Below are 15523 nucleotides of genomic sequence, written 5' to 3' on the forward strand. Positions count from 1 at the left end.
TGTTGGGCAATGATTTGGAAACGTCACAATGGTCAGAAGTGGAGCAGAGGACTCACATGGAAATGTTAGGCTTGCCAGCACATGTCCTGGCTGTGACCAGGTCACAGGCCAAAAGATGCCCCACTGAACAGGTGCTGGATCCTGGAAGAACGGACCAGACACATTCCAAGAAAAGGAGCAGTAAGGGTAAGGCTTCGCCTTCCCCCTTGCCCCAGGTCGTGGATCAAGTCTCCGAGGAGGCTGACCTTAAAGAACTGAGGGAAACTGAGCCGCAAGAGCTTGAACCTGGTCAGGTTGAGTTTCTGGGCTCAGGGGGACCCTCCAGGGAAGACCTGGGGAAGGCACAGTTAGACTGCCCCTCACTTGAACCCCTCAGACAGCAGGCCGCTGCTGAGGCTGCAGGGAACGCCACAGGTACCCACAAAGTGTACTGGGACGATGGACTCCTGTACTCTGAGGCAAGAGACCCCAAACCTGGTGCGACCAGGAGGCTGGTCATCCCCTTGTCTCTGAGAGGTTTCCTTCTCACCTTGGCCCACGAGATTCCCCTTGCAGGTCACTTAGGCCAGAATAAGACTTGGGACAGAATTGTTCCACACTTTCACTGGCCCCACATGTCCGAAGATACGAAGGAGTTTTGCCGCTCCTGTGTCACTTGCCAAGCCAGTGGTAAGTCAGGTGGCACAACAAAGGCCCCCCTCATACCACTACCAGTGGTGGGGGTACCCTTTGAACGAGTGGGGATCGACATTGTCGGACCAATGGAACCCCAGACAGCATCAGGGCACAAGTTTATACTGGTGGTGGTGGACCACGCCACCAGGTATCCTGAAGCTATTCCCCTTAGGACCACTACAGCACCTGTGGTGGCACGGGCCCTACTTGGAGTGTTCTCCAGAGTGGGCTTCCCTAAGGAGGTCGTCTCAGACAGAGGTGCAAACTTCATGTCGGGATATCTGACTGCTATGTGGAAGGAATGTGGTGTCAACTACAAGTTCACCACACCCTATCACCCACAATGCAATGGGCTGGTTGAGAGATTCAACCGGACCCTAAAAGGGATGATTCACGGACTACCTGAAAAGCTTCGGCGGAGATGGGATGTCCTGATACCCTGCCTCTTGTTCGCCTACAGAGAGGTCCCGCAGAAGGGGGTTGGCTACAGCCCTTTTGAGCTTCTGTTCGGACATCCTGTAAGGGGACCCCTTTGTTTGGTAAAGGAAGGATGGGAGAGACCTCTCAGAAAGCCGGCATCAAACATTGTGGACTATGTGCTCGGTCTCCGCTCGCGGATGGCGGAGTACATGGAGAAGGCGTCTAAAAACCTTGAGGCGAGCCAAGAATTACAGAAAGCTTGGCACGACCAAAAGGCTGTCCTAACTGTGTATCAGCCTGGACAGAAGGTGTGGGTGCTGGAGCCAGTGGCCCCAGCAGCACTCAAAGACAAATGGTCTGGGCCCCACACGATCATTGAGCAAAAGGGAGAGGTCACCTACTTGGTAGACCTGGGAACTCCCCGGAGCCCCCACAGGGTGCTCCATGTAAACAGGCTCAAGGCATATGTCGACAGGGAGGGCATGGGCTTGCTCATGGCCACAGATGAGGGACAGGAGGAGGAGAGTGACCCTCTCCCAGACCTGCTCTCTCAGAACCCTGACGATGGATCAGTAGATGGTGTTGTCTTTTGTGGCAGCCTCTCTGGACATCAACAAGAGGATTGTAAACAGGTTCTTCAATCCTTTCGACATATGTTCTCTCTGACACCCAGTCAGACCAAGTGGTGTACCCACGAGGTCGACACTGGGGACAGTCTGCCCGTAAAGAGTAAAATCTATCGGCAACCTGATCATGTCAGAGACTGCATCAAGACAGAGGTGCAGAAAATGTTGGAGCTGGGAGTCATTGAACCCTCGGACAGCCCCTGGGCTAGTCCCGTAGTGCTCGTGCCAAAACCTCACACCCAGGGCGGTAAGAAAGAGATGAGGTTTTGCGTGGACTACAGAGGCCTCAATGCAGTCACTAAGACTGACGCCCACCCGATACCGAGAGCAGACGAACTTATCGACCGGTTGGCCTCGGCCAACTACTTAAGTACGTTTGACCTGACAGCTGGGTATTGGCAAATCAGGTTAGCTGAGGAGGCCAAGCCCAAAACAGCATTTTCTACCCCGGGTGGGCATTATCAGTTCGTGGTAATGCCCTTTGGTTTGAAAAATGCACCTGCCACCTTCCAAAGGCTGGTGAATCGAGTTCTCACTGGGTTGGACGACTTCTGTGCGGCGTATCTGGACGATATCGCTGTCTTTAGCTCCACCTGGGAGGATCACCTGGTCCACCTGAGGAAAGTGTTAGAGGCCCTGCAGAAGGCAGGCCTCACTATCAAGGCCACCAAGTGCCAGATAGGGCAGACACAGGTTGTATACCTGGGCCACCTTGTAGGTGGAGGCCAGGTTCAACCATTGGAGAGCAAAATACAGGCCATCCAGGACTGGGCTCCTCCAACCACCCAGACTCAGGTTCGAGCTTTTTTGGGCCTGACTGGTTATTACCGGAAATTTGTCAGAAATTATGGATCCATTGTGACCCCACTAAACGACCTGACAAGTAAAAAGATGCCAAAAAAAGTTCAGTGGACAGCAAGCTGTCAGAAGGCATTCGATGACCTCAAGCAGGCCATGTGCACAGCACCTATCCTAAAGAGTCCAGACTACTCCAAACCATTCATTGTCCAAACAGACGCTTCGGAGCTGGGTGTGGGAGCTGTTCTATCGCAACTGAATTTTGATGGTCATGACCAGCCCATAGCTTTTATTAGCAGGAGGCTGACCCCCAGAGAGAAGAATTGGTCAGCTATTGAGAGGGAGGCCTTTGCTGTGGTTTGGGCCCTGAAGAAGTTGAGGCCATACTTGTTTGGCACTCACTTCAAGATTCAGACCGACCATAAGCCCCTCTTGTGGCTAAATCAAATGAAGGGTGAAAACCCCAAACTACTTAGGTGGTCCATTTCCCTACAGGGGATGGACTTCACAGTGGAGCATAGACCTGGCACTGATCATGGCAATGCAGATGGGCTCTCCAGGTATTTCCACTTAGAGCAAGAAGACTCACCTGGTCAAGGTTAGCTTATTGTCCCAAAGTTTGGGGGGGGGTCATGTAGGAGAGTAGGGTCTGCAATCCTATGATCACCCAGATTTTTTTGCTTTTGCTTCATTGGTTTACGACTTTCTCCGGCTGTGGGCCTGCCAATCAGACCCACAGCCTAGCTGTTCTCTCTCGAAATTAACACACATGTACGTTAGGTGCATCCACTAATTGGAACTGGGCCGCCTTGTCAGTCCCTGTCTCAGCATACCACAGGTATCCAGGGCATCGGTGTACCCAGGGCCTACCAGGGGCTGAAGCATGTATTATGCCACCCCTGGAATGGCCGCCCAAATCTGACACAACTGGCTGCACGACAGCTGGGGCCACGTGGTGTAATCACCCGTTGCTGTAGGTGTAGTATTCCTACACCTAAACCCTAAAATGGACACATGGATTCCTATCAGTCACTCCTATAGCAGGCCTTATCAATCCTGAAGGCAGAGTGCAGGGAATCATGTGGGACGGTGCTCTGGCGCGAGCTGAGCCCGTCGACGGCTTGCGGAACCAAGTCCTAATAGCCGTTCCATGGTGACGCGGGCCAACTACTTTTAATGCATTATAATCCTTGCGGTTATTTGCTAACTTTGGCATCGCATCACCTGCACATGTCGAGTAAGGTGTCATACGAATTGGAATACGAACCCCTCGCTAGTTCTGGCGACGGGGTTAGCATTCCCCCCTTCTAGAGGGGCGCGACATGGAAGTAACCCTGAACCCCGGTTAAAGTTGACTCAAGCCTCAGCATCACAAAATGGATGCTGCCACCAGACACAAGTCTGACCTCCTGCTGCTGGGAGACCTTCCAGCGAGGGGAGCTTGGACAAAGGGTTTCCTGTCAAGGGCGGTGTTAGCACCGTCCCAGACAGGGGTTGTGTATTCCAGGTAGGCAGGGCTGAAAGGAAGGTGATTGCAAGTGGCACCCCGGTGCTCACGGTGCATAGCCCGGCTCAGACCAGTTTCGGGGGGCCTACCAGCCCCTGAGCTGGCGCGAAGCCGGACAAAGGATAGGGGTGTAACCACCCCCCTCCTGGCTCCACCCATAGGTAGAACCTAGTCACGGGCCAACCCCTTTTTCTTAGAATAAAGGTAGGAGCGAGTCCCCTTCCCAAATTGGATAATCAGATAATCGGATAACTCCGAATCACGAACCACTTTCCACGAAAGGAACTCTTGACTATTTCTGAAGACTCTCCCTTGTGGCTAAGGAGTAGCCACCCTGCACCAGCAGGCACCACCTAAGCGCTTGCGGTTTGCTGTACGTCTCTCCTACGGATCAAGACTGCCCAGCTCGACGAGACCCGAGTCCCTGCCATCTCTGACCTTTTACCTGCCTCATCAGCCCAGCTGAGAGTCGTAGGTGTGACGAGACTGCGGGACCGGCCATCTTCAGAACCTGCACGACGCTTATCTAGCACGCCCACCGAGGGACCCTCGAGTGAGTGCACCTAGGGTTTGAGAAGCCCTAACCCCGAGCAGCTCCAGCATCGAAGTCTGCCTCCCCAGCATCTCCGAGATCTGCGTGGGGGCCCTTCCGCTCCTTGCTGTTCACCGCGTTGTCCGACCACTTGCCGACCGGCTTGTGGCCCTCTACACGACGCGCCAAGATTGTTTTCATCACCGGTCTGGTTGCTCCAGACTGGCCCTTGCTTCCCTCCAACAGAGGAGTACCACGGACCCTCCTGGTCCACTCCCGACGCCATCGTGACTTCCCCGCTTGGGTTGCCACTGCCAAGATCCGCTGCCCCTTCCTGGGCTCAGCATCATCGACAGCAGACACCTTCGTGGGACAGCTCGCCCTCCATCCTGGTCGCCGCCGCGCCTCCTGGTCCGAGGAACAGCCGAGTCCGACGTCACCCACTCACCTGGTCGAGGTGACTTCAGCCGGTACCCTCCTGGTACCCACACGATCGCTGGCTAGCGGTTAAGAACTGAGTCCCCTCTGCTTTCAGGTTTCCCTTCATCACCGATCCAGGCTTGGATCTCGCTGAATATCGACACTGGTCGCCTGCCAGCAACTTCTTCTTTCAGGCTCCTGAGACTACACGAGGACTCCCGACATCTTGCCGAACTTCACGCAGCCGCAGCCGCGGGGCTAGGTAACTTGAGCATTTCAGTGCTCCATCGCAGGTTCGCTCTACAAGTGTCTAGTTCCTTTTTCGTTTAGTCCCACTGATCGGAACACTCCGGAATCAGTACCTCCAGACTCTATCCATTCGCATTTCCCTGTAAGTGTAGATGGTTTCCCGTGCCCCTCGGGCATTTGTGTAAATTGTGCAACCAGTAGTATTTTCCTAAGAGTTTTGTATTGTGCTTAGCTCCCTGACTCATAAAGAGCCAGGGTAGTCTTGTTATAAATAAATATCCTTTATTTTCATAACAACTTGTGTGGTGTCCTTTCACTTGATGTTCAAGGGGTATATGTGATGGTAAACAGCTGGCTTAACACGCCCTCTAGAGTTTAGCCTAAGACTGCTCGTATCCACGCTACTAGGATAGCTGGTCTATAAGGTTGACTTACAACCAATCATCAATAAGGGTCGTTTGGAATGATACACAGTGATCACTAGAATAGTGCGCACTACATATCAGGCCAACTTCTCACACTCTTTACATGGCATACAAGCCATACACAGGTGACACATTACCTAAATGATTTCTTTTTCTTGGGGGCACTCGGCTTGGACCACTGCCAGCACGTGTTGGTAAGATTCCAGGACCACATGGGTGACCTAGGTGTTCCGCTCCCCCCAAGAAGATAGTGGGCCCAGGTAGGGTATTGTCTTTTTGGGAAATTGAACTGGATGTGGAAAAAATGGTGGTGAGGCTGCCACAAGACAAAAATGAGGATATTCCTACATTGTTAGCCAGCATGTTGGCCAGAGAAAAGGTGAAGGTGAAGGAAGTTCAGGTCCTTTTAGGTCACCTCAATTTCGCCTGTAGGGTGGTCAGGGCAGGGAGGACATTTTGTAGGAGACCAGGTCTGGCTCTTGAGCGGGATTCACTGTAGCACCATCAGGTACACATATCAGCTGGTGTCAGCTGGTGTCAAATCCTTCAATGGAATTCCATTGGCCCAGCAGGATGATCTAACCTGGGATTGTACTGCTCGATTTTTCCGGTCTTATTGTGTTGAAGGGTGATTTAGGTGACTTCAGTCTCTTTCCATTCAAGTCTAAGGGTTAGAGTAGTGTATAGAGCCTATTTATTAGGCACTTCGACATGATCCTGTGTTCTTCCCCATAGATCAGGGTTTGCATACATATCCCAGGGGATAGATTCGTTAGCATTAGGGGTAATCTGTTCTGTAGTGAGGGTATTTCATGGAGCCGTGCTGAATTCAGGCCTGGTAGGCCTTAAACGGGAGAGACTCCATCTTTCCTCCTGCTCTGGCAGCTTGGGATGTTTCTAGGTCATAGGCAGTGTTTTAGTTAGGAGGTGTTATTCGCTTGGAGAGAACCGGTTCAGGCCGGCCCTTATCGAAGGATTGTATTTTTCTTCATGCCGAAGACACTACATCAGGCCGGCCGGCTGGGAACGTGTCCTTGGCACGGGGAGGTACAAGAATTTGGTGGGCGGCAGGTTACGGGCTGGAATTTTCCATGAGGAAATGCACATCTATATTAGTGAAAGTTTGAGGCAGATACTGGCACTTGCTTCTAGTCCATAGGCGGCACCTGGCCGTTAGCAGTAAAGCTGCTACTTATTCCAGGGAAGACAGATGACAAACTTGGAGGTGGAGAAAAACGGAGAACTAGATATTCCAAAGGGAAGAGAGTAGCCGATGAGGAAGAGGTCCCAGTGACTCGGAGAGGGAGACGGGAGTAAACCCGTGATTGCGGAGGTGTGACTCCCAGGCGAAGCCGAGGCGCAGACGAGAAGGGAACCTAGATGACCATTGAGTGCAGGCTACATACGACCAAGGTGATGTCAACCCCTTACTATTAGAGTGTACAACTTAATCTTTCACTTTTCTTTGCAGGTTATGTGATATGTATTATGTCCCGTGAGTGTGCATGTAATAACTAAATAAAGTATTCAGTTTGTAGTAAAGCGATATGTGCTACGTGTTCTTGTGTAAGAGGGTAACCTATTCTTCTAGTCAGCTGTGACTTGGACCAGGTAGGTGGTAACTGAATAAGGGAGAAAGGAGCCCCTCGAACTGGGGAACAGGTTGTGCTCAACTAGCCGTCTTTGTGTGATCTGATACATAGTAACACTGATTCCCTTGTTGTTAATTCCCTTGTTGTATGTCGTGGTAATGATAGGATGAACTCGTGCTAAGGCTGCCGTCTGGGCAGGAAGTCCTGGGTCCGTTTGGGACCGCGAGGCTGTGACTGCCGTCTGGGCAGGAAGTCCTGGGTCCGTTTGGGACCGCGAGGCTGTGGCTGCCGTCTGGGCAGGAAGTCCTGGGTCCGTTTGGGACCGCGAGGCTGTGGCTGCCGTCTGGGCAGGAAGTCCTGGGTCCGTTTGGGACCGCGAGGCTGTGGCTGCCGTCTGGGCAGGAAGTCCTGGGTCCGTTTGGGACCGCGAGGCTGTGGCTGCCGTCTGGGCAGGAAGTCCTGGGTCCGTTTGGGACCGCGAGGCTGTGACTGCCGTCTGGGCAGGAAGTTCTGGGTCCGTTTGTGACCGCGAGGCTGTGGCTGCCGTCTGGGCAGGAAGTCCTGGGTCCGTTTGGGACCGCGAGGTTGTGACTTGTAGGTCTTGGTATATATATAGTAGGAATTCCCTGTCCTTAGGTGGTACATATATGTGGTTATTTAGGTGTAAATAGGCCCTAGGGAGGGGGTAACGTTCTGGTTTGGGTTAGAGAGGCTCTGTTGAGCGGGTTCTATCTGATCCGAAAACCCAAGCAGAACATTTGGCGTCACGAACCGTTTACGAAACCTGTGTGCGTTGTGGTTGTCTTCTGTTTGCTTTCGGCGCGTGCGTGGTTTTGTTTGCATTTTATTTTTGTATATTTGTGTGTATAGTTTTTATTTTTCTTCCTTCTTTTCTTTTTCTTCTTTTCTTCTTTTTCCTTTTTCACGATGTTTTCTAGAAGGTCTAAATCTACTTTTAAGTTGCCCGTTGATATTCCCGGATGGGATGCAACGCCTTATGAAGCCTTGGCCCGTGAGTGGGCTGATTCTGCTGGTTTGAGTGAGAATTGGAATTCTTCTTTGGAGCTGGCAGAGCCGGCTAATGTGATTGCTTGTTTGCAGAGGGCACCCGTATCGAAGGGTGAGGAGATTCCCATTTTGGGGCGCAGAGGTTGGATTCTTTTGTCTGCATACAGGATTTTGCATGAGAGATTGTTGAAGTTACAGATATCTCTTAAAGATGTGGAAGCGCACTTTGTTGAGATTCAGAATTCTCATACTTTGTTGCGGTGTCAAAATAAGTTGCTTGCTGATAAACTTGAGACTTACCAAACTATTGCCGAACGGGCGGCTGTGCGAATTGCTCGTTATAAATACAAGAACAGGCGCGGTCGGGTTTTGACGCGAAAGGTGCGTCTGGTCGTGGCGACAGCCGGGCTGGATTGGAACCCTGATGAATGGGATGGTAATATCTGGAACTCGACTGATTCTTGTTCCTCGGGTGAGGAGTCTGTCAAGCGCGAGTCTTCTCGCTCCCGCCAGGATTGTAAGTCTGCTTCTCGCACCTTTGATGGTGCACCCCGTGATTACGCTCGTTCTTTGAGTGGGATCAATGCCTCTTCCACTGATTGTCCCTCTACGAGTACTGATCGGGCTCCTTGTGATGCTCGTCCCGCAGTTTCTGCGCATCCAGTTTTCCGTCGGAAGTTGCAGCAGTCTCCCAATGCTCCGCAGGGTATCTCTTTGGACTGTTTAGAAGACTTTACTCAACAGGAAATTAGTGATATTTTACAGCGATTTCGGCAGCGAGCTGGTGAGTCCTTGCTCACATGGATGGTGCGCCTTTATGAACTGGGCGCTGCTGGTATTATGTTGGATACTGGCGATTGTTTAAAGTTCTGTTCCTTGAGTTTGGATTCTACTGTGCAGGATCATTTTCGTAACTATAATGGTGGTGGTCAGATTTCTTTACTCCAATTGGCGACTGAGGGTTGTAATCAAAAATATCCTACTGAATCTGACTGGCCTGTGAATGACAAGCCGTGGTATACTTTGCGTGATGCTGCTCAACGTCTCAAAGAGGAGGTGATGAAAACGGCAATTTTTCTGGGTACTGCTGACAGATTGCTTGATGGTTCGTTGACGTCTTCTGTGCGGAACCGTATCATTCGATCTTCCCTTGTTGCCTATAAGCAGGTCATGATGACTTTATTGATTAATCAGACTGGTAACGTGTTATCTACGGTTTTGGAATCGGTGCGCCAACTCGGTGAGTTGGGTGAGTGGTTTAAACCTGAACGTCAGTCCCGGCCTGACACTCGTACTCCTGGTGAAAATAAACTTACTAGACGTGATATTTTTTCTGGTCTTCTGGCTGATGGTGTGCGGAGGGAGGACATTGATGGTGAGACTACCGCTCGTTTGTGGGAGTTGTTTCGCAAACGTGGCTTGGATCGAAAGGAGGGTGCCCGGCGTGTTCGGACCACTGAGTGTGATCGTGGTGGTTCTGACGGTAGCGGTGATGACGACCGCCGTGGGCGCTCTGTTCGTCGTGATGATCGACGTTCTGCACATGATGTGTCCACCCGTCGAGAGAGAGACAGGGAGAGAGAGGGGGAAAGAGAAAGGGGGAGAACTGACTATGTTTACAGCAGACGTAGAGATGATAGGGATCAATCCCCTGAGTTGAGGAGGAGAGAGGATCGTCACAGTTTGGTCGATCGTAACCCGCAGTACAATGCAGAAGATACGAATCCGTTCCGTACTGGGAATGGATATGAACAGGAGGTACCGATACCTAAGAAGCGTGAGAGTCTTTATCCTGATTTATCCTGGTATACAGAATGCAGTAAGAATGATTAGGAAATAGGTCAAGCTCCGGTACACAGATGGGCTCACAGAGATAATAGACCCTATGTAGATATTGACATTTATTGGAGACATCGTAATATCCAAAGGGCCCGAGCATTGGTAGATACAGGAGCGGAGGCCACTCTTATTCATGGAAAATCGAAGAAGTTTACAGGTCAGCCTTTTACTATTACCGGATTAGGTGGAAAAGAAACCCCTGCAGTTCAAACTTTGCTTGAAATGAGAATAGGTAGAATTCCTAGAAAAGAGTATTCTGTACTAGTAGTGCCACTTCTAGAATTCATAATTGGGATTGATATTTTGAGAGGAATGACTTTGCATCTAGATGGCGGATGTTACCAATTTGGAACAACGCATTATATATCGTCCAGACCTGTACGGGTTGGTCGTTTAAGAATGCCCCCCATACAAATTCCCCATGCGACAAAAGTGGTTTGTCAGAAGCAGTATCGTATTCCAGGTGGTCATGAGGAGATTAGTACCACTATTCAGGAGTTGGTGGATGCAGGAGTCATAACCCCAGTTACTTCTGCTTGGAATAATCCTGTTTGGCCGGTGCGTAAGAGTGATAACTCTTGGCGCATGACCGTTGATTATCGAGAATTGAACAGGCACACACCCTCTTTGACTGTTGCAGTACCGGATGTTATTACACTAATTGAGAGAATACAAAAGCATCCAGGTACATGGTATGCATCTATTGATATTGCTAATGCTTTCTTTTCAATTCCGATTGCCCCAGAGTGTCAGGAACAATTCAGTTTTACGTGGAACGGGCGTCAGATGACGTTTAGAAGTCTTCCCCAGGGCTATGTGCATAGTCCTACGATATGTCATCGGCTGGTGGCAGAGCATTTGGCTGAGGTACCGGTTCATCCCCAAATTCAGATATGTCATTATATTGATGATGTTTTGATCCAAGGCGAAACACAAGAGGAAGTTCAGACCCAATTAGACAGAGTCATTGAGTGCCTGCGTGAGAAAGGTTGGGAAATCAACCCAGATAAATTGCAAGGTCCGTCCCAGGCTGTAAAATTTTTGGGTATTAATTGGCATGAAGGGCACCGTGAAGTGATCCCTCAGGTTAAACAGAAGATTCTTGATTTTGCAGTTCCTAGAAATAGGAAAGAAGCCCAGAGCTTCATTGGTCTGTTTGGCTTTTGGCGCCAGCATATTCCTCATTTGAGTCAAATATTGGCCCCCTTGTACCGGGTCACGCGTAAAAAGAATGCATTTGAATGGGATAAACCACAGCAAGATGCGTTTAGTCTGGCAAAAGAGGCAATTCAACATGCTCTGGATTTATGGCCTGTACGTGATGGTGACGTGGATTTGAATGTATCTGTACAGGGCCTTTATGCAAATTGGAGTTTGTGGCAGAAACAAGGCAGGAGTAAAGTACCGTTAGGTTTTTGGACCAAAAAGTTACCTGATGCTGGTGAGCGTTACACACCCTTTGAGAAACAGTTACTTGCTTGTTATTGGGCTCTGGTGGATACCGAGCAATTGACTTTGGAACATGATATAGTTCTGCGTCCGGAAATTCCTATCATGCAGTGGGTTCTGAGTTCGCCGAAAACTCACCGAATTGGACACGCTCAAGAGGCGAGTGTGATTAAATGGAAATGGTACATACAAGACAGGGCACGTGTGGGCCCGAAAGGAGTTGCTTCTTTACATGAGCAGGTGGCGCGAGCGCCATCGACTGAGACTGAGAGTGAATGTTCCGTACCTTTAGCACAGGAGTCTCCTGTCAAGTGGGGTAAGCCTTTTGATGATTTGTCCGCAGCGGAAAGAAACCATGTTTGGTTCACTGATGGTTCAGCGAGGTTTATAGGGGTGACACGGCACTGGAAGGCGGTGTCCTATAATCCGATCACACAGAAATTGTTGAGCACAACTGGTGAAGGTAAAAGCAGCCAATTTGCCGAGCTTTACGCTGTTTACCAAGTTTTGAAACAAGAGTTACCTGGTACATGTCATATTTTCACTGATTCTTGGTCTACTGCCAATGGACTGGCTGTTTGGTTGCCAACTTGGCATTCCCATAATTGGAAGTTACATTCCAAAGAATTATGGGGAAAAGAGTTATGGCAAGAAATTTGGGAGATGCTCCCACAGAGTACTGTTACAATCTTCCATGTGGACGCTCACACCCCGATAGATTCTCTTGACAAATTTTTTCATAACATTGCAGATGAGAAGTCTAAAATTGCTGAGGCAGTGGTGGACAGGCAAGATTCTGATATTGCGGGATTGGCGAAATGGGCACACCAGAAGGCAGGACATTTTGGAGAGAAGGCCACTAGCAGGTGGGCTGCTGATCGAGGAATTTATATTCCCTTAGATTTAATCAAAAATGTTATTTTACACTGCCCCGTTTGTCAGCATATCAGACGGCGTAAGGTGCCCCAAATTGTTAAAGGTCATTTACATCGCGGCAAACTGCCCGCTCAAATTTGGCAGATTGATTACATTGGTCCACTTCCCATGAGTAGGAATTGTCAATATGTTTGCACTATTGTTGATACATACAGTGGCCTGCTGGTAGCCCTTCCCTGTAAGCAAGCTACCCAATTGAATACCATTAAAACATTAGAATTAATTATGATGTACTATGGTGTGCCATTCCAAATTCAATCTGATAATGCATCCCATTTTCGTGGAAGATTGGTACAGGAGTTCTGTGCGGAAAACAATATTGAATGGATATTCCATATACCCTACTACCCACAGGCCTCGGGCCTGGTGGAGAGATTGAATGGCCTGCTAAAGGACCAGCTGCGTAAGTTAACGGATGACAAGTATAAAAATTGGCGAGACTTTTTGCACCAAGCACTATTGATTTTGAATAATCGTCCTTTTTTAAATGCTGAATCTCCACTTATGCGTTTGTTTCCCCCGAATGTTGAGGCTATGCCTAATGAAATCAGAGAAACTGTGATGTATTGGGAAATTACTCCCGGAGCTTTGGCTCCATGTAGAGCGACCCCAGGGTCGGCAGGTTTAGACTTGCATGCTATGGATGACATTGTTATAAAAAGTAGAGATCGAGTCATCATAGAGACAGGTGTTGGTGTTCAGATACCACCTGGAAATTTCGGATTGATCGCCCCTAGATCGGGGCTGGCTGTAAAAGGCATTCAGGTGCTTGGAGGAATTATCGACAGTGATTATCAGGGAGAGATTAAGGTGCTCCTGCTGAATAGCAGTGAGGTTGACTTACTGATACATCAAACTGACCGAGTGGCTCAATTGCTAATAATGCCTGTTTTCAGTGGTGAGATCACAAAAGGCACTGCCCCAACGTTGCTAACTGTACGAGGCCAGAAAGGTTTTGGCTCCACAGATAATCCTGGGGCCAGAGTTTGGGTGCAGTCGCCTAAGAATCCCCCTGAACAAGCAGAAGTCATTGCAACCGGTCAAGACAACACCATTTTAGTTATGAGACCAGGGAAAGATAGCTGGGAAGCGGTCCCGGCTGATAAATGTTATTTACGAAAATGATTAATGCCTGTATTTGGTTCTCTTTCAGATCATTCTTTGGATTGTTGCTGCAGGATGTGTCGGAGCCGGACTGTTTTCGGACTGGTACGACGAGAAAGGAGGGATCCTATCAACCCGGGATGAACTGGGAACCCGAGTGTTGCGTTCCTTCGCTGCATGGGATTCATCATCGAACTTTTGGACCGCATTAGCTAAGAGGGTGACTGACGCCCCTCACTTCTGTTTGACACCGATGAGATCTGTACATGACATCCTGGCGACCTGCCTGGTTGCTGTCCCCGCCTCATTGGAAACTTTAGTTCATATTTTTAATGTCTCGAAGGCCCGTCCCAATATTCTCCTGGGTGATTTTGCTACCCATGTATATTGCCCCCTATGTATTGAATTGCCGAACGAGCAAACCCCCATCCAGTCCCAAATACTTACTTATAATATCACACAAGGTGATTTGTGCTTCTTTCTTACGTGTAATCCTAGTGCGATCTCTGAATGTCTGCGCCTAAAACTAAAAGGCGCCACTTCGTTTACAGCTCACGAACGGACTTTGTGCTTTCAGAGGACACCGGCCACATGTGTTTCAGTTCAGAACAATATGACTTGTAATAGTTTGGTAGTTACCCCCAGTCACTATCGCACGATGTTACTACCTGCCGGATGGCTTTTCTCATGTGGTAATACTTCCTGGCCATTTGTCCCTGCAAACATTTCCGGAGGCCCTTGTGCCATTACGAGACTCAGTTTGTTGATGTTCGCATCACATCCGAATGCCAACTCTCGTGTGCTTCGAGATACTGTAATGTTACAGGAGGATTGTGACCCATCTTTGCATTTATATTCTAAGTCTGAATACCTTAGCTTAGCTGTTTCAATTATTGGTGTTCCTGCTTTGGCGGTTTATAATGCCAAATCTATTGGGAAAATGGCCTGCTGGATGGTGAAATCTATTAATCATACTTCTACAATTTTGTCTGACATGCTATTAGACGCCCAGGGTGAACGTAGGGCCATTTTGCAAAATAGAGCAGCCATTGATTATCTTTTGCTTAAACATGGACATGATTGCTCGGACTTCGAAGGTCTCTGTTGTTTTAACTTGTCTGACCATACACAATCCATTCGTGCTCACATCGACAAGTTGCGTGACTTAACAGAAGAAGTTAGAAGACACATTGACCAGGGCTGGTTTGACTGGCTCTTTAATTGGTTACCTGATATACACATGCTACGCCAAATATTAGGTGGTATTTTGATTGCTGTTGCTGTTTTGATTTCTATCTGTTGCTTTATTCAGTGTATTCCTTCATTACTTCAACTCTGCACACTTGGTACTAGACATAGATCAGTTAGCTTTATTTCATATTATTCTTCCACAGATGTTAGCTCCATTTAATGAATGTATAATAGACTGAAGTCAAGGGTGAAATGTACTGCTCGATTTTTCCGGTCTTATTGTGTTGAAGGGTGATTTAGGTGACTTCAGTCTCTTTCCATTCAAGTCTAAGGGTTAGAGTAGTGTATAGAGCCTATTTATTAGGCACTTCGACATGATCCTGTGTTCTTCCCCATAGATCAGGGTTTGCATACATATCCCAGGGGATAGATTCGTTAGCATTAGGGGTAATCTGTTCTGTAGTGAGGGTATTTCATGGAGCCGTGCTGAATTCAGGCCTGGTAGGCCTTAAACGGGAGAGACTCCATCTTTCCTCCTGCTCTGGCAGCTTGGGATGTTTCTAGGTCATAGGCAGTGTTTTAGTTAGGAGGTGTTATTCGCTTGGAGAGAACCGGTTCAGGCCGGCCCTTATCGAAGGATTGTATTTTTCTTCATGCCGAAGACACTACATCAGGCCGGCCGGCTGGGAACGTGTCCTTGGCACGGGGAGGTACAAGAATTTGGTGGGCGGCAGGTTACGGGCTGGAATTTT

The sequence above is a fragment of the Triturus cristatus genome, chromosome 10, assembly GCF_964204655.1.
Source record: "Triturus cristatus chromosome 10, aTriCri1.1, whole genome shotgun sequence".
In the NCBI taxonomy this organism is placed as follows: domain Eukaryota; kingdom Metazoa; phylum Chordata; class Amphibia; order Caudata; family Salamandridae; genus Triturus; species Triturus cristatus.